The sequence below is a fragment of the Rattus norvegicus genome, chromosome 2 (genome assembly GCF_021556685.1).
Source record: "Rattus norvegicus strain SHRSP/BbbUtx chromosome 2, alternate assembly SHRSP_T2T, whole genome shotgun sequence".
Lineage (NCBI taxonomy): Eukaryota > Metazoa > Chordata > Mammalia > Rodentia > Muridae > Rattus > Rattus norvegicus.
This window is the reverse complement of record NC_141535.1, coordinates 171,340,547-171,368,093: the sequence shown is the minus strand read 5'-3', so window position 1 is coordinate 171,368,093 and position 27,547 is coordinate 171,340,547. Positions and strand designations below refer to the sequence as shown.

General features: G+C 45.7%; 1 protein-coding gene and 1 long non-coding RNA gene across 11 annotated transcripts in view; one reads left to right on the top strand and one right to left on the bottom strand.

Moving 5' to 3' along the window:
• Positions 1-27,547, top strand: part of Trim2 (tripartite motif-containing 2) — a 151,643-nt gene that overhangs the window by 53,383 nt on the left and 70,713 nt on the right.
• Positions 10,044-27,082, bottom strand: LOC102550635 (uncharacterized). The gene is made up of 3 exons (XR_015675949.1): positions 26,740-27,082; positions 12,319-12,467; positions 10,044-10,461 (listed from the first exon to the last, which is right to left on the bottom strand). It is a non-coding gene; the product is annotated as an uncharacterized LOC102550635 (long non-coding RNA).

The following is a 27,547-nucleotide window of genomic DNA, read 5'->3' as shown; positions in this document are numbered from 1 at the left end:
CAAATATGGCAAGTTACAGATTTTGGCTTTTGTAAGACCAAAAAGTGGTGGGAAAGTTAGAAGGTTTTGTTTTGCTTGTGGGTAGGGGCCTCACACTTACTAATAATGAACTCTACCTCAAGTCCCTACAAGTGTTCATTTAGATTGTTCTGCTCTGTCTGGTAGAAGGAAGGAAAGGCACTTTTCAAGACACTATTCTAGTCTGTCGGCCAAAGAGATTTATGGAGAAAAGATCTGATTTCAAAGTCCTGCTTTATGAGCTGGAAAGGCAATGATGCAGATGTGGCAGTGTATAAAGTCTTCCTTTATACAATGTATCAGGCTCCTAAGCCCAGAAGCCATTTTCAAGCATTGGTAATGTCTTTTGAGTAGCTACTAGGAGCCTCCTTCTCCCACCAGTTTCCTCCAAGCTTTCCCTCCAGCTGGGACTGGTGCTACCCCTCTGTGTTGTGTGACACTATTCCTGTGGAGGCATGAACAAATGTCTGCTCACCCCAGATAGGGAATCAACTACAGATCAAAGTAAGGACAAAACCAAAGTCCAATTTGATGAACTATTGAGCTTTATTGGGGTTATCTCCAGGAGCAGAGATGACTCAAATATGGATGCAACTCCCAGCCCCATCCCCAACATAGGTGACAGCTCACCACAGCTGGAAAGCTGGAGCATTCTACACAGCTTAGAGGCAACTCAACAGATTAGAGAGTGTCTCTTGATACCCATGGTCTGAGCCTTTTCTAGGTCCCTAGGCTGGTTTCTGCTTCTTCCAGGTGACTGGGGGAGTCCTTACTTCTTGTAGGCAATTAGGTTGGTCTCTTTCTTCCAGGTAGTTCCGATCTGAGCTTCTTCTAAACAGCACAGCTTGCTGAGAGTCTTCTAGGCAGGTTAGCTGGTCACTGTCTTCTCGCTAGTGGCTTGGCAGGTCTGAGAGTGTCTCTCAGCAATCCTTACTGCTTATATATGCTTAGGGAGAGAAAGGCCTAGTGTATTTGTTATGTTTTAGGAACTTCCGGAGGCATGAGTTGCTTACTTCCTGTGTTTAAGGAGTTTCCTTGCAGTATACAATGTTTGACTTTTCTTGAGAGTATCCTATACCCTAATAAACATCTCCCTAAACTGGAGGTTTATGGGAAGATTGCTACCACAACACCCTGTCATCCCATCCAGTCAGCTCTTAGGTGGCTGAGGCAGAAGAGACCAGCCTAGAGCTACATGGTGAGACTGTCTCAAAAAAAGCACAACAGCAAAAGAAATCTTTGGGGAACTTGGAGGTTCAGGTGCAAACACTGCCTGGAAGAGTCTAAAGACCTCTGGGACTGAGATACATGTCCCTTGGTGGTAGAAAGTATCTTTTTGGGTCTTTAAACATAACCAGTGTCCTAGTATTTGTTGCTTACTTACTCTCAAAGACACTTAGTAGCCTTGCTCCCAGAGGATTACTTCCACAGATGGCCAGTTTTGCAGTGGCTATGAGCGGGATGGGTAGTTGCAAAATGACCCATAATGGGAGTGTTGCTCGAGGGTAAATGATAGACACTCTTGAGCTTTGCAGTAATTGAGAAGATGATATCAGACCCCTGCAATCACGAAAATAGCCCCTCAGACTAAACAAAGACAAAGCCGTCTCATTCTCTTTGACTACATGCAATTTATTTAAATTAGTGTTGCACTTTCTGCCATCCTCTGAAGCCATCGTCTGAGGCCAGCAAATTGAATAAGTTTTCGGGGCCTTTGCTTAGAGATGTAAAAGGTCTTAGGCACATTGAACAGGATTTGCATCTTGTTAGCTTTCCTGTGTGTCTTTGGCCACTGAGGACAATGGAGAGCGCAAGTCTGTTTTTTTCAGCCAGACGGTCTGCCTTGGTTATGATTCTGCTGGGAATTAAACTTGCTATCTAGGAGCCTGGGGAAGGTGAGGGAGCAGCAGGAACTTTCAGAACACTCAAAAGAAGCAAAGCTTGGGGTCAGACCTGACCCCCCTCTTTCTTACAGTTTGAGATTACAGTTTACCTTGGCTGAAGCAGAGGCTTCCTCCACATGCAGGGATCTCTTTGATGTTACCATGTGAATTGTTTCCTTCTAGATCTGAGTTACTGACCCGTCTTTGGTGTGCAGTATATAGTCAGAGTCCTTCCTTTCACCCAGTGCATTGGATTCTGCTTCAGTCAAAGAAAGAAGCTGTAAAGTCAAACATTGTATGAAATGTAAATGCATAATTTGGGTCCTCCTTGAACCAATATTTTACATGGCCAAGAAACAGTCTTCCAAAGAGAGTAAACGAAAGGCTACTCACAGGGGCTGAAAGCTTCAGGGTTAGCCACTTGCTACCCATAAACACCTATGTGGCTCACAGATGTTCTATTTGATGCCCTTCACCTTCTGTTCCTTGTAATAGGAGTCACCCTTGCTTACCCCTCTATTTGCTCCTATCTTTTTAAAATTTTTTATTAGATATATTTCTTTATTTACATTTCAAACGTTATTCCTCTTCCTGGTTTCCTGTCCATAAGCCCTCATTCCCTTCCCTCCCCTTTCCCCATACGGGTATTCCCCCTATACACCCCCCTTACTGCCCCCCATATTCCCCTGCACTGGGGCTCCAACCTTGACAGGACCAAGGGCTTCCCCTTCCACTGGTGCCTCAACAAAGCTATTCTCTGCTACCTATTATTTGCTCACATCTTAGTTATATAGTTAGTACCTCCTGGCTCTCTAGACCAGAGGGCCCCAGCCACTGTGCCTTATGGAGGCTTGTCATGGCTGAGACAAGCAGTACTGAGTAGCTTTAGAACGGTTTTAAGTACAGGAAAAGTAATCTTGCCAGTGAGAAAGACTAGGCTACAAGCTCACACTCGATTTATGCAACTCTGTCAATGGTAATAGGGATGTCAGCATAGTGACTTGCTGTGCAGAACAAATGGCCAAAGCTGGATATCTTTTCATCTCACTCTGCCAATAATGAAGACAGTGATCAAAACCGAATGTAATGAAATCAAGTTTGCAGAGTACCAACCCCAGATCGTTGCCATTAAAATTCTCCTTTGCAGAGAGCTGTTTCCCTTTCATGAGAACAATACGTTCACCATCTGCGTAGCACACACTCTGCAGCACAAATGCACTGTGCTGATAAATGGTCTCTTTCACTCCAGTCATGTGGCTGGCACCATTCTGCGTGCAATGAAGTGACAGGGAGCCGTTTGCCCAAGGGAGGGATGGAAGCCAGCGCAATCCCTTTCTGTTTTTCCTCAATCTCTGCTATGAAGTAGCAATTACCCTAGGAGGTTCCTTCCTCTCTCGCCCTCTGCTCCCAACAATTTTCCATCCAGAAGTCTGAAGTACAAAGTAATCTATGCCTGAAGCCTTAAACCTACTCTGAGCTGCACAAACCAGCCACTAGACAATGTAGAAAGGTTTCGTAGGGGCCGCAGGTGTGGTTCAGCTGTACAACACAAGCTTAACATGTAACAGACTCTGAGTTCATCCAGGCCCCAAAAGAAAACACTATCAGCTACAACCCTAACCCCCCAACTCACTTATAAATACAGTTTCATTAAACAATAAAATACTAAATTTCTCAGGTATTTCCTTTATAAATATTTTGCCTGTAAGTTACGTGTTTTGCTTAAACAAAGATTCTAAATTTTTAATACATTTATTATTTATTTTTAAAATTTAAACATCTATAACAGGTCAAATTCATATAATTTCATATTGCCTCCTCCCTGAACCTCTCTACGTGGATCAAGTTGGCTTTGAACACTCTGGAGATTCACATGCCTGTCCTGTGTGCTGGGATTAAAGGTGTATGCCATCACTCCTGGCTTTTCCTTTCTCTCTCTCTTTCATTCATTCTTTCTTTCTCTCTACTGGCTTTGAGCCCAAAGCCTTGTCATGTTCATGGGAGCTCTATCACCAAGCTATACCCACAAGTCCCATTACTACCTAAAGAGCCTCTAAACACCCAGAATAGGTCTTTTTTTTTATTTGCTTTCAATAGTTAAATCAGTTTCTGTTATGGAAGAAGACAGATTTATGGGGTTATAAAATTGAGAATTCCATCTGCATAGGGGCTGGTTTGCATTTATAATGCGGAACAAAATATTCTCGGCATGCTTGAGGCTTATTTCCAACAGAATGTTCAGTGCTAAACCCCAGTCAAGACAGAAGTAAGTAAAGTGCTTTTCCTAGATGTCTCCTAAGCCATTTGCTTTTTCTCAGGTCTCTTAGGTAAATGCATTCACCAGAGTGACATCAAGTCCTCCATGAACCAGTCAGGCTTCAGACAGCCGTATACAGACATTCTGCTAGTCTGCTAATGGCTGGTCAGGAAGGTATAAAAGATCCCCAGACCTATCGCTTCTCGGCCTTTTGGCTAAGATCAAGTGTAAAAGATCCCCAGACCTTCTGCTTGTACCCTGTGAGACCACCCAGGGCTCAGCCTGTGACTGCACACAATGGCTATTGCAGTAATTAGAGTTTACAGCCACAACTTGGAATTATTGCTTCTTGGTTCATTCACAATCTTTGGTACAAGTTTTCAGAACAAAGATCAAAGGTGACATGGGAAGAGAAGGTTCAGCTGTGAGGCAGAGGCAGGGGAAATTAGAGGTCAAGGCTAGCCTCACCTTTCTAGTGAGTTTGAGGCTATCCTGAGCTAAGTAAGCACGGCCTAGTACTATCCCCTCTCTACTAAAGCATTCGTTTATTCACTTTAAAACAGAAACAGTTCACTTAAAGTCGTGGGGCTGGAGAGAGCATGGAGCTCAGTGGTTAAGAGCACTGACTGCTCTTCCAGGGGTCCTGAGCTCAATTCCCAGCAACCGCATGGTGGCTCACAACCATCTGTAATGAGATCTGATGCCCTCTTCTGGTGTGTCTCAAGACAGCAACAATGTACTCATATACATAAAATAAAAATTTTTAAAAATTTAAGTTAAAGTCATATGGAGGCTTTCATGAAGGTTTGGGAGTTTGAGGCTGTGAACACCAAACATACGGACTCTGTCCCACTGCAGTGTGTCTTATTTGAGACAGGCAGTGAGGCCAACAGCTCTTCCTTGATCTGCAGTGTTCATGGGACAAACTGTATTGATACTTGTAGTTGGATTTCCATTCTGTTTTGCTTGAATGGTTAGCATGGATAGCTTTCAGTTGTAAATCAGTAGAATTCAATTAAGACAGAAACAAAACCCACAAACAAGCAAATGTTAAACTCCTGGCTTAGAGTAATACATTACCGTGTGTGTGTGTGTGTGTGTGTGTGTGTGTGTGTGTGTGTGTGTGTGTACACGAATGTATATATCAGAGATGTTTATTGGAGACTGTAGGTGGTTTCTCTCTGGAGCCTAGGGTACTGGAGCTGCCAGGAAGATTGAACTGACAATCTACTGTCTCTCTCTTATTTATTACGGTTGCCCTGTTGACCCACCAGGATATGCTTGGCTATTTTCTTTACTCTTCCCACCACTCTCTATTAGTCATGAAATTTATTGGCTCTGGTGGCGTGAATCTAGAGGAACCTGCTCCTTCAGCTCAAGCCCATAATTCCTTCAGTGCGGCAGTTAACTAGCTGGGCTCCCTTGGCACGGAGACAGTAAGAATGATTTACTCTCAGAGTTGAGAAAGACTTTACCTTTAACGAATTCCCTTCAGGGCTGAGGGTGGGCTTCAGTGGAACAATGCTTGCTTACCTGTGTGTGCTGGATCCTGGCTTCCTTCTCCAGCACCTCAAGTAAAGACTAAAACACAAATAGATACGTTGTCTCCTCTACGACCCTTTGTGTGATGTAACATGTTAGAAGGAATGCTCCAGGAATTTGATGGCTAAAAGGACTATTCCCACCTAGGACATCCTTCTCACTAGACCCGATGCTCAGTAGTTCCTGACTGAATGATACATGATGAAGAGATACTAGGAGCCAGAAAGGTAGCTTATGCTAGGGCCCTTGCTTAGTATGCACGAGGTCCTGGCTTCCACATGTAGGTACAATAACAAGAGAATTGTGGAAGACTCTGAATGAAAGTGTCTCCGTTAGGGTTTCTATTGCTGCGACGAAACTCCAGGACCAAAAGGCAAGATGAGGAGGAAAGGGTTTCTTTGAGTCACACTTCCACATTGCTGTTCATCACTGAAAGGAAGTCAGGACAGGAACTCAAACAAGGCAAGATCCTACAGGAGCTAATGCAGAAACCACAGAGGGGTGCTGCTTACTGGCTTGCTCCTCGTAGCTTGCTCAGACTGCTTTCTTATAGAACCTTTTCTTGTAGGTCCAGGGATGACACCACTCACCATGGGCTGGGCCCTCCCCGAATCAATCACTATTTTAAAAAATGCTGTCTAGCTGGATCTTATGGTGGGTTTCTCAATGGAGGTTCCCTTTCAGATAGATAGCTCTAGCTTGTGTCAAATTGACATAGACTTGCCAGCACAGAAGAGACAATGTAGAGTGCAAACAGATCTAAGAAGGCATTCTGAAGAATGCTTTCCAATAATGGTGAAGAAAAAAAGTGGGAGGAGCTTAACAGACGGTCGGACGCACCGCAGGAGGGATCGGTTAATAGACATGTGTGAGGGCAGCCCATCAGGGTCTGTGGAGAGTCACTGCGATGAAGAAAATCAAAGCAAAGAGGCTCTTCATGTGGCCGTGACGGTCAGCCACAAGGGATGTGCATGTAGTGCTGACGTTGAGAGCTGTGACAGGTACTGTTCTATGCCTCTCATCTAGCTGAATGTAGCTTCAGGCATTCCTTGGCTTCTGGATGGCATTCTCTCTATTGTCACATCTTTTCTCTCTGTCATCTTTCCCCTTTTTACAAGAACACTAGTGAGATTAGGGTCCGCCCCGAAGTCCTCATGAAAACCTGGTTTGACCTACAGTCTCCCTGACTTGAGATGGCTTGGTTTACAATTGGCAGCTTTACTGTGATATGAAAGTGATATATATATCCTATAGATGCTGTACTTTCAATTCAGAATTTTGAAATATTGTTTTTACTTTATGTGTATGAGTGTTTGCCTGCATGCCTATCCGTGTGTAGTGTGTGTATGTGTGTGGAGTGCTGGGGGGGGGGGCAGAAGATGGAGTCAGATCCCATGGGAGGGAGTTATAAATGGTGGTTAGCTGTCATGCCAGCACTAGGGATTGAAACAGAATCCTCTGGAAGAGTAGCCAGTGCTCTTAACTCTCAACTCTTAACTCTCGACCATCTCTCTGGTCCTGAATTCTTAATTTTGAACACTTCCTGAGGCAGCAATATGAAATTTGATCATCTTGACACGCAATCTGGCCATGTAATCCAGCCACAGCACCCCAGTCCACCCTATCAGCTCATGAGCACAATTAGAAAGAAGTAACACACTCTAGGAGGTGCTGGGCGGTGCCTGGGGTTTTAGATGCAGGTCTCAAACACACCAAGTTATTCAACATTCTTGCATACATTTGGCTTTGGAGGTGGCTACCCAGCTGTAGGCACAGGGTAGGCTAAGCTAAGATGTTGATTAAGAAGAGGTATTATTAATGCATTATCTATTTACAACCTTTCCAGCTTCAGGAGGGTTTGTGAGAATGTAACCGCAATGTGGGTCGGGGAGCACCTGTGTCTTGAGGTCTCTTGTGGGGAGATATCAGCTCAGCAATGGGGACTTGGGCCACAGCAGGGACTTTTGCAGTGTTGAGCAGAAGAGTGAGGCGCTGAAAGCAGAAAGTTCTAGCAAGTTGACTGAGCAGAGACTGATAAATGCATCAGAGGAAGAGAGCTCTGTTGGCCTGTGAGGAAAGTGCGGGAAGAAATATGTAAAATCCAAGGGAAGAATCCACAAGCCTTAAGCAGGGACAGTAATGGTGTATTTTGGATGTGGCACCTGATGCCTGGAAATTTCTATTGCTTCCTCTGGTCTTGAGGACTGAAAAGTTGATGCTGTGTTATCATAGAGTCTAGCTGAGGAGAAGTCAGGGAGAGGTCTCCCCTAACAGGGTCTATAGCTGCCAGAGGCAGGAGGATGAGCCCCAGTGCCACAAATGTTAGCTCTTTGGAGATGGCTGCTGGACCAGCTGTCCTCCCATGGGATAGACTTGGATTTGGGTTTTAGATGCATAGCAGCAGTCCTTTAATCCCCAGAGTAGGTGGGCTCTCTGACAGTGGGAAGCTAAGCCTGCGGATTGCTATTTCGGTAGCTTTCTGGACTTGGATGATTGCCAAGAACCACCAGTCCAAGAAGCGTTTATAGAAGTCAGAGAGAACAGAGGAGCTCTCCAGTGGAGGCTTTTGCAATAGGATGATTGGGAAGGCAGAGAGTGGTCTGAGCGCTCGGGAAGACTTTGTATCAACAGTGAGGACAGTGGAGAAAGCAAGTACCAGGCAAAGAAAGAAGGAAAGAAAGAAAGAAAGAAAGAAAGAAAGAAAGAAAGAAAGAAAGAAAGAAAGGAAGGAAGGAAGAAAGGAAGGAAGAGGGTGATTGCAGGATGGCAGGATAAGAAAAAGGACCATAGACTTTTACTCTAAAGCTGTGAGTTTTCCTACGCAGGGAAGTCAGTGGACAGACTTACAGTGTCAGAGGCTGGTATCATTGGCCCCAAATGACTGTGTGCAGGCCAGAAAACTAGGAAACCAATGGGCTCCGAGGAGCTGGAAGTCTCAGAATAAGAGAGATCAATGAGGCAGAGGCATCCTCAGTCTGAGACTGAAGACCTGGAGTCCCATGTGGAGCTGTTAGTATGAGTCTATACTCAAAGGCTGAAACATAGGGAGATGGAGGTCCGTGGGCCATAGATGGAGCAAAATTGTATTCACTCAGGAAGAACTGATAATGCACAAGAATGTGTGCCTCATCTTTACTTTGTCTTCCACAGTTCCCCCAACCAGCTTTCAAGGAGCGTCTTCTCCCCTCAGTTTGCTCACAAATAGCAGTTAACCTTAACATTGACTAGGAGTCTGCCTCCACCCAAGCCAACATTAACCAGCAAACTGATAGAGTGGCAGGCGAGCCACTCGGTGGCAGGCAGGCCACTAAGGAGTTGTTTGATGAAAGAGAGCATGACACGTCTTTCTGTGGAACGGAAGGTAACGGAGAAGTGCTTATATTCAGGGTCTATGATGTAACTGGGAATCGATTCCCACAGTCCCATTCAGCATTCCTGCTGAACAAAATGTTAGCATTGCATTCCATCATTTCTGCCCCAAAGATAATACATCTCCTGCAGTTGCTGTCTGCAGGAATTACGTTAAAGAGAGTACAAGCCCGGGGCTGGTTTGCTTTGGGCTCTATGCCCAAATCCTTCTGCTATGTAACGGTGTGGCAATTTTAGAGCAAATAACTTCAAAAATTCTCCAAAGTTTTGTGCATCTGCCTCCCTTCCTGTATCATAGATGGGGGGAGGGGGAAACTTGGCAGCAATCATGGCTTTAATCCCCACAAAGACTCGTGACAGCCACGCATGACTCAGTGCTTAAGAACTGGCTTCTACAGACATATCCTCCAGGTATGACTTGGCAGAGGAGGCCTCATCGAGCTGTACCGAAGACTGAAAACCAAACAGAAGCCAAGTTTTTGTCTTTACATTAGCATCTCTGATGTCGGTCACACCTCCCCTCATCTCTTCAAAGCTGCCATGAGAGTCCAGACGCAGGGGTGGGAGGCAGAAGGGAGTTAGACAGCCATTCTCAAGCTGTGGCTCTCACGAGTGGGTTGGGAAGCAAGTTCGTGCATTGCAGTCAGTCTGTTTTAGAAGTGAAATCTGTGCTGGGCGTGGGAGCACACGCTTATAATTCCAGAACCCTGGAGGCTGAGGCAGGAGGAGCATAAGAGCCAAGCCAGCCTGTGATACACAGCAAGACCTTGTCATGAATGCATAAATAAAAATCAAAGATTAAAAATGAAATAGTGGAGGGTATTGGGCTGAGTATGATCTCATACAATCTTTGTTTCAGAGAAATGTATGTCTATATTCTCTCCAACATAAAATACTGGTTTATAGTCACAAAGGGGTGGAAATGCAGCCATAGAAGGGCAGGGAGACTGACTGACTTAGTCTATCCTATAAAATCATGGTGGTTATTGACTTTATTCGGGCATTGAAAGGGTTAAACACGGAAGGCACTGTGACCTTTGCCTGCCTAATATTGCTTAGTGTAATGGTTTCCTCTCCTGGATTTCTTTTTCGTCTCTAATCCTTCTTTTCTACCCAGGCCTCTCTCCTGAGGTTAGAAAAGAGAACTCAGCAGCTGCTGACATTTCCATGTTGTTCACAAACAATTGGAGCTCAATATGTCTGTCATAGTCAGTTTTCTGTTGCTACAACCAAATACCAGGAATTGGATCCCTTATAAATAATACACGTTCACTCAGCCAGCGGTTCTAGAAGCTGAAAGTTTGAGGTTAAGAGGCCTCATCTGGAGCTGATCTCTTGGCAGGTGGAGACACTTCCAAGTACCCTGAGGTGGCAGAGGGTATGACTTGGTGCCTGGGGTACAGAAAAGAAACAAAATCAAACTAGCTTCTACAGTAGCCCCACCCTCAAGGTAATGTTAACCCATGGACTCTGCCCTGATAGCCCAGTCACCACGGAGTGTCCCTTCTGGACCCAACTCTTAATACCTCACAAGAGAAATTGAATTTCAACTTGAGTGTCGATGGGGATATCCACGACAGGTAATGTCCAAACTTAAACTCAAGTCACTGTCGCCTTCTTTCTCTTGTTGTCACCTACATGTCTTATCCCAAAGCACACAGTCTCCTCCATCACCACCCCCCCAAGAGCTTCCTGACTCTGAGACTCTGAAGGGGGAAAGTTTGTAAAGTGAGAATGGCGATGTCCTTTGTGATAATTAAACAAGTCACTGTGTGTAACAAATGCTACCTGGCCGGGGATGTGGCTCAGTTAGTAGTGGACTTGGCTCGCATGCCCAGAACCCTGGCTTTCATCCTTAGCACCAATAAACCAGGTGAGGGGCACACATCTGTTATCCCAGTACTGGGAGGGGGAAGCAGGAGGAGCAGACAGTGAGGCTTATCCCTGACTGCATAGCAAGCTGGAACCGTGCCTAAGACATACAAGACTCTGCCTCCAACACAAATAAACAAACACATTAATTAATAGAACGGAGTCTGGGCTGGAGGGTATAATCAGGGACTCATGTCTCATATGCACAAGGCATCGAGTTCATTTTCCAATACTGCAAGCAAACAAGTACGCAAGCAAAGTCACCCAGTGCCTAAACATATCACACACTTGCTAAACGACTGAGGTCATTATTTGATGTGTAAAGTTTTAGAAAAGCCCAATTTCCCTTATCCCAGACTAGAGCTACCATGAGTGTGAGGTTGCTTAAAGAGCCCTGCACCAGCTGTTCCTTCTGACCAGCGTACACTTCCTAGTCTTGTTCTTTGACCAATCTCTGCTTACCCCTCAAGACTCAGTCTAAGCGTCTTTTGTCTGGGACACTCCGAGGTTACCCTGTGTTCACCTCCACCAGAGCTCTTGCCTGTAAAAATTAAGATGTTTCTTTGCCCCTGGACTCTGTGTCTTCTGAGAGCTCCATGGGCAGCTCGCCACAGTAGCAAAATGTCCTCCCTCGAGTGTGCAGGTACCTGACACAGGACGCACAAAAACGCCTACTTGAAGGTGAGCATCCTGGTCTGTTTTCTGTTGATTTAAAAAAAAATCTACCACCTGGAAGATTTTTGTTAAAGAGGTCTATTTTGTAGTTAGGGAAGCTGGGAAGTCCAAGGTGGAGGGACCCAGCCTGTTGAGCACATTGATGCTGGTGAGGACTCTGTGAGTCCCAGGACAGTGCAAGGTGTCACACAGTTGATATAAAAGAGAAGCCAGGAAGCTCACTTTAGAACAAAGCCGCTCCTGAGATAATCCATTTCCTCTTAATCCATTAATCTGGGATGCATTAATCTCCTCTTACAGAGCCTGCCTGGACCCATCATTTTACCTCATGGTGGAAATTAAATTTCAACATGAGCATTGGTTGGAGGCATTTAAACCAAAGTCATGAATGCATGAAAGAGCTGACTGGTGCCTCCTTCAGGAAATTCGTCCCATTGGCTGCTGGATAGTCAGTGCCTTTGTTCTACTTTAGGTCCCCATTGTCCACATAATATCACCGAAAAGTAGGCCATTCACTCCGACAGTGGCCCCCTCCTTCATTCTCTGGTGCCAGAGGTGCTGATCATTAGGAAAGACTCACTACCTCCGCTGTTGACTCCGTGGTTTCTGCTTGTCTCACAGCCCTTTGAAGGCCTCTCAGATGTCACCACATGACAATGTCAGGCCCCCTCTCACCCACTGTGCAACCAAAAAAACACTTACCTTCACTCTCCTTTGCAAACTTCTCTCTTACAGAAGTCCCTTCGCCCAGCAATGTCTTCACTGCTTGTTTTCACTGGCTTTAGAGTCCAAGAATTGAGTCTCAAATGTCCTTGCCAACTGCCTGGACATCGGTTCTTTGTCACTTTGTGCTGGAGGAGCGAAGGGAGAGTTAGCCCAACCTGAGGCTCCTGTTTGCGCTGGCTTAACTTTGGAGACCAGCATGTGAGAGAACTGAGTTGAACTTCCCCTCATCTAACTCTCCAGCGGCACCATGTTATAACCACGTGCTGCTAAGACCTTAAACCGATTTGATTGAGTGATTGGCTGGTTTCTTTCCTCACTAGTAAGTGTGCCTTAAGTCTCATGCTTAGTCACTTTGGGGTATGCACACTAATAAAACAAAACTTAAGAGTCAAAAGTATATGGGATGTTAAAATGTTAATACACAGACCGATGGACTGCTGTGGACATATGCTATCATGCTATGCCAGTGGCATGACATAGCGTCCTGACAGTCTATTGGCACCCAGCCTTGGAACCCAGGACTATCTCCTCCGCAAAGAGCTCCTTCCCCAAGTGACTCTCCGTCAACAGGACGTGCTGGATGACATGTAACAGGAAAGAGTGATGGTGGTTCGTGCTGGGTCCAGGAGAAACAAAGATCAGTTTCTTTAAATCACAGGAAATGGAACCACTGTCCCTCAAGAAACAGAGCTCCCAGAAGTTGGGTCTTCTTATTCATTTGTTCTGTCCCCACTCTATTGAACCCTCAAGGAAATATGAGCCTAGAGTAGGAGTTCTGAACCTTCCTAATGCCGTGACCCTTTAATACAATTCCAATGTTGTGATGACCCCCAGTGATAAAATTATTTTTGTTGCTACTTTGTGACTGTGATTTTGCTACTCTTTTGAATCGTAATGTAAATATCCATGTTTTCTTATGGTCTTAGTCGACCCCTGTTGAAAGGGTTTTTCTCCCCCCAAAGGGGTTACTACCCATAGACTGAGAACCGCTTACCTAGGGAAGCTGATAGACGTGCCATTTGTGTAAGTGTCTATGCCAAACAACGCTCAGAAACAAGCTGGCAGGCCACTCGGTTATCACAGTTTGGCAGGAGGCTTGTCAGTCCCCAGTCACTCACATGTTTCAATGTCTGTTCCCTTTCCAAACTAAAAAGGCAAATGGTCTACAGAGCACATTTCCCAACATGGACTCGAGCAGAGTCCAGTGAGGAAAAGGGTGATGAATTGTGAAAGATCACATACGCCCTTGCTGGAGACAGCAAGGACGTGCAGAATACACTGGTCATGGCCCAAAGGTCACTTGCTAGTAGTATCTTTTGTGGGTGATCACAAATCAGAACAATAGGAGAGTGTGTATGTGGTCAATGGAATAGTTTTTAAAGAATTTTTCATACAATTTAGAAGGTATCATGCCCACAACACAGATGGAGAACATTTGTAGGTAGGAACCATATAAGAAGTGATGTTCCAATCCAAAAGACACATGAGTAGAGTCCCTCCATCCAAGCCACTGACTACAGACAGGGCGGACCAATGGGTAAAGTCCCAACAGTACAAGTTACTAAAAAGATATAGGACTGTTGGTAGAGCACCCCCATCACAAGCCACTGAATCCAAATGGGTACCACATAGGCTATGCTAACATCACTGAGGCGATCTTATTGTTAAAATCAAGCTGATAGCTCCTTGAACTCTCACATGTTTTGGTATAAACTGTGCTAAAAGGTTGAATTTCAGCCATGTATACATCACGTTGCTTGGTAAAACACTGACTTCAAGTATTAGACCCCTTCAAAGTAAAGATAACTAAGCCCCAAGAGTACCATTCATTCAAAGTAGAACTGGCATGGCGCTCCCAGTCTGACAATATTCTCTTACTTCTAATAAAGTGGTTTTCAGTCCCAATTTTATTCATATGCACACAGTCATGTGATGTGTAGGGAAAGTCTGGTTGGCACCGGGTCACATGTGCAGGGCTGTCTCACAGGACTGGGATGGAGGGAGCTGAGCCTGGTGATGCTGAAGTCATCACGGTGTGCAAGGCACTTTTCCTATGAGTGCCGGGACGCTGTGTAAACAAACCTGCTGCCCTGCCAATCCCATGGCCTCAAGCACACAGCTACACACAGTGCAGGGTCCTTAACAAGGAAGAGCAGCTTAAGGTTTTATACACTATACTCTTATTATTTAAAAAAAAAACCTCCTCATTTATTTTGTGCATGTATATGTGTGTACATGTATGTGGGTACATATATATATGTAGAGGCCAGAGGTCAATATCAGGCATCTTCCTCAATAGATCTCCACCTTATCTTTTGAGGTCTGGATCGTTTTTTTCACTCATGCTGACACAACATGATTTTTACTGACTGAGCCATTCCACCAGCCTCCACTTCCCCTACTTACAAAGAAGCACGATTACTACAAACAGCGCACCACAGCATGTGAGCAGTGACCTCGGGGCTTGTCCTTTTTGTCACTCTTCATTGCGTCATTTTCTCTCATGCCATGGAGCTTTATCTATTGTGGCCCTGGGGGCAGTAAGTAATACCATATACATATTTACATTCAATGAAGCCAGGATGGATAGTCCCCTGGACCACTGGGGTGTCGTCAGGCATATTCTGTGGTGTTACCACCATGAGATCAACTGAGAATTCACCTCAGAACTATCCTCATCGTTGTGTGATGCATAATGGTGTGGTGGCACACACCTTTAATTCCAGCACTTGAAGGCAGAGGCAGTTAGGTCTCTGTAGGCCAGCCTGGTCTACATATGGAATTCCAGGTCAGCCTGGGCTACATAATGATCTTCTATGCAAGGAGGAAGTGAGCACAAGAAGATAGCATAGAATCTGGTGTACCTAGTAGTTATTCAACAATCCACTGCCCTTTCTTTCTACCTGCCTGTCGGTGCCTGCACCAACACGGTACCGAGAATCGGGCGAAAGCCTGCGGGATTAAAGAAACACACACACACAGGTTATTCGTGTCAAGCCAGGAGAGGAAGAGAGAGAGAGAGACTCCTGTAGCTTTATTCACCACTTATATACCCAAGTTCCCCAGGTAGAAAATATCTGGGAAGCACAGTGGGAAACCCTGGCTCATGACTACCTGGCTTCGGTAACAAAAGACCAACTAAGAGACCTGAATTAATTAGGGAGAAATCCCAGAAGACCAGCCTAAATCTCAAGGACAAAGGCTGAGAAAGCAAAAGGCAGGAGCGAATTGACCTCCGCCCAGGTGTGGCCCAGGTGTGTCGGTTCCACAAGCAGCAGCCGGGCTCAGCAGGGGTCTTGCGGTGGAGACCCCGGGTGTTTGCTCAGGAGATACTTGATATTTGTTCGGGCTGATTGTTATCTTCTTGTGCCGTAAATTCATGGGAGAGGCTTTTGTCCAACAATCTCAAGACTTTATGGCCATACAGTCACAAAGTGGCCAGGCCCAAATCCAATATGGCTCCCTACACCTGCCATTGTAGAACAAGCAACTGATGTTTATTGAGCACTTACTATACAAACTGGAACTGGGAATTCACTCTCAGCCAGTGAAGGTAGACATTTGAAGAAATAATGGCTGAGGCGTGTGGTAGCAGCTGTAACAGGATGTGCCAGCCTTGCTGCTAACTGAAAGGGAGCACATGGGGCTTCCCTGTGTCAGGAGAGTTTTTGGGATGATGATGATGATGACACCTAATGGAACTTTGACTCAGGAAGGACAGGAAAAGAGAACAGTATTTCGCCAGAGGGGAAACACATACAAGATGTAAAGTTTCAGGGCTGGAGAGATGGCTCTGTGTTAAGAGTGCTGAGTGTTCTTGCAGGAGACTATCGTTTGTCCTCAGCACCCATGATGGTGGCTCACAGTCACCTGTGACTTCAGTCTCAGGGGACCTGACACTGACACTGACCTCTGCCAAAACCTGCATGCATATGGTAAACTCATGCAGGCGCACACACATATGTATACCCAGAAAGAAATGATAAAACCTTTATTTTTTTTAAAGACGCTTCTCTGTGTAGCCCTGACTGTCCTGAAACTCGCTCTGTAGACCAGCCTGGCCTCAAATTGAGAGATCTGCTTGCCTCTGCCTCCCAAGTGCTGGGGCAAAAGATTTGCGCCACCACAACCCAGCTAAATGCTACTTTCAGTCCCCTTCCACACGTCCTTGCCCAGTGAGCACTCATGCACCGTCTCATGAGTTGGAACAGCACAATGAATGGATGAATGCGTAGGTGAGTGACGGCCGGAAACAAGAGACCCACATCATGTTTCCTTCTCATCCTCTCTTCTTCCTTCTTCTCCTTCCTTTTTTCTCTTTAACGCGTACCATGACTTTTATTAGGTCACTTTCCTTTCATTGATCCTTGTCTTCATTAGAAGCAAAATTTTAAGGCCAATGAGATGGCTCTACAAGTTGAGGTGCTTGCTGCCAAGCCTGACGATCTGAGTTCAAGCTTCAGGACCCACAAAGTGGAAGGAGAGAACCAACTTGTCCTCTGACCTCACATGTGTGCCGTGGCATGTACACAAACACACACAGTCATACAGCAACATTTTCTGAGCAAGGCTCATGTGAACACAGAGGCTGAAGCAGCATGCGCAGGGCCTCAGTGTCTATATTATGACTTAGTGTTTCTATGGGATTCCTGAGTGTGTCCACAGTGGGTATTTGTTTCCTGTGCCTTCCCTTGGGCTCTTTCCCTTCTGTTTGTTTTCCTTGTCCAACCACAACATGATGGATTTTGTTTTATCTTACTATATTTTACTTTGTCATATTTTATTATTATCCCTTAGAAGCCTCTTTGGTTTCTAATGAGCGACAGAGAGGGGGCTGGATCTGGATGTAGGGGATGTAGGGAGGAACTGGGAGGAGTAGAGGGAGGGAAAACTACAATCAGGATACATGTGTGAGAAGAATAATTCAATAAAAAGAAAAAACAAATAGTTTTGATTTCAGTTTTTAATTTAGAACAATATAATATAACCATGTCTAGGTCCCTAAATAAAAGTTGCCTATGATATCTTGTTTGAGTTACTGCAAAAGGTCACTGCAACTGAACTGTGTGTAAAAAACAGTTGGGCTATTTTTGAAAATATTTTCCTTTGGTAATACTGGAAAGACTTAAGGGCGGGCAGTAAAAATAACAAGATACATCTCATTTGGTAATATTTTGCTTTCAATATTGATTTTGGCCTCTAACTTGATGCAATTTTACAGATAAGAGTTTTGCAGGAGGGTAAAAACTACACCTTTGCATAAACAATAGTCATCTCTTTCTCAATAACTCTCAAAGGATGCTTAGTGGATCTACTATTTCGGCTTGCTTGTTTTGATGGCACTGTGGATAGAACTTACATAGAGCCTCCCTCATATCAGGTAGCAAGCATTCTACCACTGAGCTATACCGCAGCCCTTAGACACCCTTGGTAAGTTAGAGTGCCGTGAGAGGTCTCTAGGAAGGTGTGGTGTCCTTACTCCTCCCCGTCATCAGTCAGCTACCACATATTCTTCCAGGACTGGACGGTTTACTGGAGCTCCCTAGCTCAGAACTCGTAAAAGCAGGAGTGAAGTGCAAGACTGAGATATGACTGAGGTAAAGCCTGGGCTAACATGAATCCCTCTGTTCTCTCTCCAGCACTGAAAAAAGTGTCCAGCACTGAAAAAAGTGGGGAGGGATTGGAAAATGTCCAAGTGATGCTGATTTCTCATTACTTCCGGTATTTACTTGCATCCAGTAATAACATAGACATGTAAATAGACTGTAAAGCACAATTTAGTGCCTTTGTGCATTAACTATTTTTCTTGTTGCCATAACCAAAATATTTGACCATAGCAACTTAAGGAAGAAGGGTTTACTCTTGCTCGTGGTTTAAGATTCCTTCATGGTGGGTAAGGCCCAGCGGCAGGAGTTGACTGGTCACATCGCATCTGCAGTCAGGAGACGAACGCTGGTGCCCAGCTCTCTCTTCTATTCAGACCAGGACACAACCTATAGGATTACACTACCCACATTCATGGTACATCTTCGCTCTACAGTTTAAACTCTTTTGGAAACAGTCTAATAGACTCATCCAAAGTGTGTTTCCACGGTGATCCTGAATCCAGTCAGGTTGACAGTGAACATCATCTGTCACAGAGATGATCAGTGTAGACACTGTCCCCACAGGATCCGTGTCACTCTTAAGGGAGGGCAGCTGTCCTTTTAACTTGCAAAGTCCACTTTCCCAGCAGAGCCCATCTACAAAGACAACTCAAAGGGATCTTTACCAGACAGGTGCTGAACCATTTGACTGTTTCTGAAGTGCCTCACATAAGAATCTGGTCACTTCGACTATGTTCTTCCAGGCAGTGATGGTGATGTTACCCTGGGTGACAGGCAGGACACTCAATCATTTTTCAGGATGCCGTGTTTGGAACTACAATATGTGCTGAGTTGCATGTATGTTGCGTGATCCTGTGAACATGGAGTTAGAGGTTGATGAGGGGTTTGCTCTACCCATGCGAACTGGCCATTACAAACTATGGCAACTGTCACAAAGGATTCAGATGGGATGCTGTGGCATACATAGGTGACACTTAGGATAGGATGGTCACCATGGCCTCAGAAAGGAGGCATCACATAAGGATGGAGGCCTTACATCAGAAGCTGCCCAACCTCTCAGAGAGACCCTTTAATATTCCTGTGAACCAAGGAACAGTAATAATCTGTTGTAGACTTCGAATCTCAGAGATTGGTGTCAAGGTCATGTGTCTGCTCCCAAAAAGCCAGACAGAGTTGAGATAGTGTGAAAGGGAAACTTAGAATCTGGAAGCTGCATGAAAGCTGGCTTAAGACTCCAGGCTGTTGCTGGAGAAATGCTCGCCATGAAATAGCAAATTGAGGGTTGGGGATTTGGCTCAGCGGTAGAGCGCTTGCCTAGCGAGCGCAAGGCCCTGGGTTCGGTCCCCAGCTCCGAAAAAAAAAAAAAAAAAGAAAAAAGAAATAGCAAATTGAACTAGGCTCTCCTCTTAATGAGTAAGTTTTATGGAAAATTGAAATGAAGGCGTGGTTCTCCTGTTTCTGCATGCAAATAAACATATTAATAGCACTTAAGAAAAAGAATAAAGTGGGGCTTAGGAGACAACTTAGTCCAGCACTCGCCAACCAGTACAGTGACCTAGGTTCTTGTCCCCAGCACCCATGTTAAAAGCCAGGTGTGGAGTGTGGAATGCTGCGCTGTATTCTAATGCTGTGAAAACAGAGACAGGAGGAGCCCTGGGGGCCACTGGCCAACAGAATAGCCAACAAACTGATCTCTAGGTCCAGGGGACCCTGTTTCAAGAACGAAGGTGGAGGCCAGGCATGGAGGCCATGCCTTTAATCCCAGCACTAGAGGCAGCGGCACAAGGACCTCAACAACTTGGAAGCCGACCTCGTCTACACAGTAAGTTTCAAGTCGGCCAGAGCTGCATAGTGAAACCTTGTCTCAAAAGGACTGGAGAGATGGCTCAGCAGTTAAGAGCACTTACTGCTCTCGTAGATTTGGTTCCCAGCACCCACATGGTGGCTCACAACCATCTATAACTCCAGTTACCAGGATCCAATGTCCTCTTCTGACCTCTGCAGGCACCAGGCACACATGTGGTACAAATAAAGTCATTCAAGCAGGATACTCATGCACATAAAGTAAAATAAGTCAAAACACAAATGGCAGAGAGTGACAGAGACACCACACATATACACTCACACATATGAGCATGAACAGATTCAAATAATTTTTAAAGAGAAAGTTTAAAAGCAAACAAGTAGAATGGATGATTGAGTTGTAACTTACGGTAAAACTCATACCAAGGTCCTGAATCCAATCACTAGCACCGTACCCTCCCACCCCTGCTGATAATGCTGACGCCTAACCAGATGCCCCATAATTATGCCAACCACAGCTTCTGTGTTTTTATCACCTCAATCTGTTCACCCTGCACTAAAAGAAAAGCTTCAGCAGTTAAGCCCCTACACACACACACACACACACACACACACAACACACATACACATCAGACACACCACATACACACACACACACACACACACACACACACACACACACTTTCATGTTTGGGTCAGTGCTAGCTTTTTGAAGCCAAGGCTGTTTTGAAGACTTGGCTGTTTTACTACAGTGTCCTGTGTCCTTTTGCTTCTTTACTATTCCCGGGAGTTTGCCTTTTCTGTGAATCCCCTTCTAACAGGATGTCATGGTTTATTTCTTCCCTGCCCTTTGCCCAAGTGGCTGGCTGCATCTTTGACCTTTGAGGACTACAGTACTTTGCAGGGTTCTGGTTTCTCTGCTGTCTTGGGAACTCCTGCTGTTTGACTGGGGAGTATATATTCACAAACCCTGAGACGTTAATCCCTCTAGAAGCTGGCTGTGCGGGGAGAGCCTTTTTCTATCCTTCAGCCCAGTTTTCCAGCATCACTTACAGCACCTCTTGTTTCTCATATTGCTAGTCATCTCTGTTGTGGAGCGCTCTCTATGAAGCTGTTCTTATGGAAGCTGTGCTAGCCTGCAAAGGCCTCCAAGGCCCCAGTCACCAGTAGATGACGGTAGGACAAGGAGTGTGAGACAGAAGCTGGCATGAGCTCTCTTGGAGGACTTGCTACTTAGTTGTATAGCATGAGAGAGTCACAGTGTCCCCTCATACCTGCTTCTTTGTCTGCACAGTGGGGCTCAAACTGGCTTTATACCCAGCCGCCCCACTGTTCTGAGGAAATGTGGGGGAGGGGGGACAGTGGTAAGAGTAGTGATGGAGCACCTTTTCCTATGCCCCTATCTCTGCACTGGGATGGACCCAGAGTCTCCGAACACGTTGTTGAGCTACGGCCATGTTGTTTGGAGAGGGTATTTGTGGCGTTCAAACGACTGGATGAAACCATCTCTTAAGGTCCTTTCCACTCTGATTCTATGAAACCTGACCTTTGTATTTACCTTGTTCCAGTTATTGGCAAGATCTGGAACTGGGTAGAGCCCAAGTTCCCTATAAGCATAAGCACAGTGGACCTGGAACCAATGTCTGCCCTTCATGGTAGGGGGGCCGCAGTAGCACAGACTTACTTACCCTGTTCTGAGATGTGAAATAGAGGAACAGGATAGGCTTGGGGTCCCACAGTTCTCTTGGAGAGCACACCCCTTGTGACTAGAAGACTTCCCAATAGAACACACCTCTTAAAGGCTCCCCAGCTCCCCGTAATGCTGCAGACAGTGGACCAAGGCTTTAACCACAGGACCCACAAAGAATGCATCCGAACTGAAGCAGATGGCGTTTATGGCCTTGATCCAGGCTTTTTGGTCCACAGCTTTAAGATCTGTATGTCACAGGGAAGTAGACCTCCTCCCTTTAGAAGGAGTGAATGCCACACTTTGTAGGAAAGAGGAAAGAACCTGTCAGGTTCTGTGAACCCAGGCTTGTGCTTTTTAGAAGAAATTGATTGATGGATGGATTGATTGATGGATGGATGGATGGATGGATTGATTGACCTGAGAGGTTATTTAACCATTAAGAGTACTCGCTGCTCTCCCAGGTCCACAGGGCAGCTAACAACTGTCTGTAAATGCAGTTCTGGAGGATCTGATGCTCCCTCTGGGCCCGCTGGGCGCTGCATGCATGTGGTTCCCAGACGCACATGTAGGCGAAGCATCCATATACATAGAGTAAAAGTAAATAAAATATTAATAAAAATTAGTATATACAACATCTTCTGTTGATTTTTCCTCGCCTTGTCTTCCTCCTGACTCCCACACCACCTGGTGGGCTGTTGCATATACTGTGACCTAGTTCCATTCCTTTCTCCTTTCTAATGGTGCCTGAGATTGCGTCTTGCTTCCCCCCTTCATCATATACCAGTTAAAACACAAAAGCAAGTCGGCAGGGAAGCAGCTGGTTACCTGTGATCCAAAGTGTCCAGATGGAAATGTCTATGCTTGCTGTAGTGGATGAATAAGAATGACCCCATAGGCTCGTTTATTTGAATGCTTGGTCACTAAGGAGTGGAACTCTTTGAAATGATTAGAAGGATTAGGAGGTGTGGCCTTAATGGAGGAAGTGTGTTAGTAAGTAGAACTTTCAGCTACTGCTCTAGAGCCATGTGTGCTACCGTGCTGCCATGTTCCCCACCATGATGATCATGGACTCACCCTCTGAAACTATAACGAGTCCTCAATTAAATGCTTTCTTTCAAAAGAGTTTCCTTGGTCCTGGCGTCTCTTCACAGCAATGGAATAGTGACTAAGACATTCATGGTTTTCCTGGAGGAGAGGCTCCAACGAGTCAGTAGTTATTGGCATGGCATCCAGCATTGAAGGCTGTTAGAGGGATCTGTTTGGCTAGATAAGCTATTCTCTCTCTAAGGATAGTGGCTGGAGATGCTGAGGACTCTATATGCAAGAGTGAACTAGATTCTTGGATGGCTTTATGAAAAAGGTCTTAATTTCCTCTGGCTCATGAGAAGCAACTTTAATGATTATTATTATTTAAATTTAATATTAATAAATTGCAATACCTCTGGATTTGGCAGTTACTTTATGTTATTGGAGAAAAAAATCTGTGGCCCGCAAGAAACTTGATATAAAATTGAAACTGAGAGTCTTCTCACATTTCGGAAGAAAGGACAGCAAAGTGCTCTATTTATATCTACAATTATTTAAGAGAAACACGGAAAGGCAAGGCAAGAGGGAGCGTGCACTGCTTGGGGGAACCCAGGGTGTCACAGCGGACTCATTTATGATCTGACTCCCATATTGTTCAGGACTGCCTCTTTCCAGGAGGTTCTTCCTACCTCCTTTGCACTCTCCAGGTCTCTTCACTAAACATGCATTCTGATGCCTTCTGACCAAGCCTGTGACCCTCAGTCCAGTATCTCTCACAGCAGCTTCTCAGCTCACCACACCAAGAAACAAAGTCAAACCCTGGCATCTGTCAAGAGCAACATGCCTACATTTGCAAAGCCCAGATTGTCTCTTCCATGTCTTATCTTGTTGAAGCATTATCTTGGGAAGCATTGTTGTCTTGGCTCGTGCACAAGTCAAGTGTAGGCATTACTTTTATGTGTGAGGTTCATGCAATCTTTGGATTGGGCTATAACTGTGTCAGTCTGGCTTGCATCTAGATACTGACACAGAGGGGAACTGGAGACTTCCAGTTGGACTTTGCTGTGAAGTGAAAGCTACAAAAAGGAGTGCCCACCATTTCACTCAGCTTATGCAGGGGTGGGCCAAGTAGCCAGCAGGCCAACGCCTGGCTCCTGGCCTGTTTTCTACACAGTCTGTGCAGTGGGGATGGCTTTTATGTTGATAGTCAAAGTGATTTGGAGAAAGTCACAGCAAAAGCCTTCTGCAATGGGAAAGTTTGACCTCTTGCTCACCCATGCCCATGGCTGTTCCTCAGTAAAGTGAGTGGCTGCTCTGATGCTGCGTTGGTCCACCGAGGCCGAGGTGTTTACTGTCTGGCTCTTTAGAAAAAATGTGTGCCTGACTCCTAGGCCCGAGTAGGTAAAGCAGCAATGATATGTGATTTGTTTGAGTCTTGTTATGTACCAGGGACTAGGCTAACACCATTTAGGCAACATTTCACCTAGTTCTCACATTGTACAATCTCTCTGTGTCTCTCTCCTTTCTGCACCCCACCCATCTCTGGGGTTGCGGGGGAGAGTACAGAAAGAACTTTCTCTACCTGAGCCTACCATTTTAGAGACAAAGGCCAGAGAGATTAGATGATTGCCCTTCTTCACACACACACACACACACACACACACACACACACACACACACAGCTTGCCAATGTCAGAACTGAGGTTCATACCTCTATCCGTCTGTAACCCAAATTCTTTTTTTTAAGATTTATTCATTTATTACATATAAGTAACTGTAGCTGTCCTCAGACACACCAGAAGAGGGCACCGGATCACATTACAGATGGTCGTGAGCCACTACATGGTTGCTGGGAATTGAACTCAGGACCTCTGGAAGAGCAGTCGGGTGCTCTTAACCGCTGAGCCGTCTCTCCAGCCCTGTAACCCAAATTCTTGCCCACCACAGAAACTATCCTGTCAGCTAGAGCCACATCCATTTATCCCTTCCGGTCTGAGGTAGAGAATGCAGATAAAAAAGTATTTGGGATTTATTTTTATTACCTTTCTTGTCTAATGAGGATGTTTATGCTGGTCTCTCATTAAAATACCTAAATCCTTTTAGTGGTAGTGACCACTGTAGCCCAGTGCCCTGCATATCACAGAGGCTAAATAAGGTTTGTTGGATGGAGCTGGTAAAGAGTAGGGGAGAGGGCAGGATGCCTGTCACACACAAAACAAAGCAGGAGAACAAAGAACAGAGAGCAGAGGTAGAAAGGCATCAGGGAAGGATTGGGGAACCTCTATATCAGCCATGAGTTCCCGGTGGCATGGCCCCAGGACTCGCACAACACCCAGTGACAGGTCCAAGCAAACTCTTATATTCTTTCCTTCTACCGTGACCCAGATGCTCCTGTTTTCCAGCTCCCATGCCCTCCCCTCCAGTGGTACTGTGACCTCTTGGCTCGAGGCCCAGACACACTCTACTCTCAGAGGGCACTAGGTAGGTCAGCCTTCACTGCAATGTGTCCTCTCAGAAGAGGACATGGAAAGAAATCCTGAGGGCTCCATGTCCAAAAATTATGGCTGACATTAAAAGGCATAGATAGCTTTGACTCTGGAAGAAGACCAAAAGGGAAACTGGTCTCCTCCAGTCTTTCCAGGAAGTCTGCTGGCTGGAAGAGAAAGAGAGGGATGCTGGTGCCAGGCTTTCTCTAAAAAAAAGAAAAAAAAGGAAACAGTGGTGGGGAGCAGAAACTCTCTCCCTTCTTGAGGCTGGTCTGGCACCGAGAATCTGTGTGAGAAGCCTCCAAGGTCCACAAGGAAGCCAGGAGGAGAAAGCTAAGCACGTGGGAAGGAGGCTGAGGCCAGACTGGTCCTGTGAAGTACACAGATAGGCCTCTCCTGTATGAGCCTGTCCTCTCTCATATGCTGGCTTTAATGAAAGTAAGATGAGAACGGAAGTTACATAGAATTCTGAGGGTTGTTGTTGTTTCTCCTGCTGTTCGACGAGATCTCCCGACACATCCCAGGCTGGTGTAGAACTCACTATGCTCGCTGGTACTCTTGATCCCCCTGCCACAGCCTTCTGAGTGCTGGGATTATAGGTGTATGCTACATACCCGGCTTTACTCTATTCTTGGCTCCAATAATCAAAAGTTTATTGAGTCTTATATAAACCCAGCTCCAGAAGTACAGGTTCCTGAATGAACTCATAAAATCTACCAGGGCTTCAGTGATACCACTAGCTTACGTGCTGACGTGCTGACGGGCCGATTTGCTTCGCTCCCTCTAGCTTGCTCAGTTATCTTTCTTATTCAGCCTAGACCCATCAGCCTAGGGATGGAATTGTCAACTGGGCTCTCCTACATCAATTAGCAGTCACCGACCACCCACCCCCAACAGACATGCTCCTGGGCCAATCTGATGGGGACAATTTCCCAACCATCCCCCCCCTCTTCCCAGGCATTTCAAGTTGTCAACCAAGATTAGTCGTCACACTCTTGTTACGTTAATTAGAAAATGGAGGCGCAGAGGAGTATGACTGGTGCCATTCTGACAGGCGTGATGAACTCTCATGCTGTGACCTGCTCGGAACGGTCCCTTTGCTTAGTGTTGTGCGGCTGCCCAACTGTTAGTTGTCAGCCTCCTCCTTATGTAGATCCATCAGTGCCTGTGTTCAACTACGCTTTACTAACTTAATAAGGACCCTGGGTGCAGAAGCTGTGTAGCTGTACCAGAGAGATGCAAAGTGCTTCCTTTAAGTAGAAGGGTAAAAAGCTATTTTACGAACAACATATCACCTGCTTACTGTCTACTGCTTTTGTTCTCTACTTTAATCAGCTGTCAACTTTCGTCGCTCCTAATTTCTATGTAAAATGTACCACCAAAAGTAAAAGTCATCACAGCTACGCAGGTACTTATGGGAATATGTAACACATCTAGGGTTCAGTACAACCCCGTTTCAGACATCCACAGGGATCTTGGAACTCACCCCCCAAATTAGGGGACCTGCTGTAGAGAGAATCTGAGCCTACCTTAATCAGAACCCAGTGCTGACATTCACAGTAAGATTCCTTGGGGTTACAGGATCAAGAGGGCTGAAGCCCCACAGACTGCTTCCAAAGATATTGCCCTACAGTGACACACTGGAAGAGGTAGCCAGTGAGGACTAAAGCCCAGTTCTCAATTTATTCCCCTTAGACAAGGTGTCTAATTTAACATCCACTTTGGCTTAAAGCTCTGAGTTATTGGATGCTCAGTAAACACAAGCCTGTTTCCTTCAGAAAGGCACCTTAAGTCCGCAAGAGCCGGAGCATCCGCTGAGACTCTGGAACCCGGATGGGCAGGAGACAGCCAAGCTTTAGTCCTAGAAGACTGGAAAAGGGCGTCAGCTGAGAGAGCACGCGCGTTGTGGCAAGTCAGTCCACCAGGGCGATTCCAGTTACTTATAGTTTAGAATGTTGTCATCGCAGCCGGCAACGCCCATCGCTGCTACTTCTAGTGGTTTTATAAAAAGGTTTAATGCCCTGTGAGAAATAAGGTTAGCTAACGAGACCTGCCGAGGGAGGGAAAGGAAAAAATTCTATAAGCAAAGCCATCAATGTCAGCGAAGAAGAGAACGCTTGCCTATGTGTTTTAACTGAAGTAGGGCTGGCTTTCTGAGGGGGAGGGACCCATTGCCATAGAAACGGAAGGCGTGGTTATGCAGAACCAGGAAGTTCCTGGGGCGGCTACAAGCTGAGATTATCTTGTTGATTTTTTTTTTCTTTTTTTTTAACCTTAGAGCCAGGAGGTGGGATTGGTTGCTTAGTACGGAGGAACGCGTGCCAGGTTCTCTCTGATCTTTCCACGGATCAGATATCCACGCTGGTGTAAATGTACTTTATTATGTGGACAGAATAAAAAGAATTTCCTTAAGAGAAAGACGGGCGCCCCGCCAGGCACGAGTAGCCATGCACCCAGTCACCCACCTACTGCCTCTGGCGGACAGTCTGGGCTTGGTGGCACCTCTGGGTGAGGTCAGCCACGCCCCCGTGGTTGCTAGGTAGGACCGCGAGGCCGGAGTTAGAGCCCTAACTAGACATAAAGGCCTCAGGCTT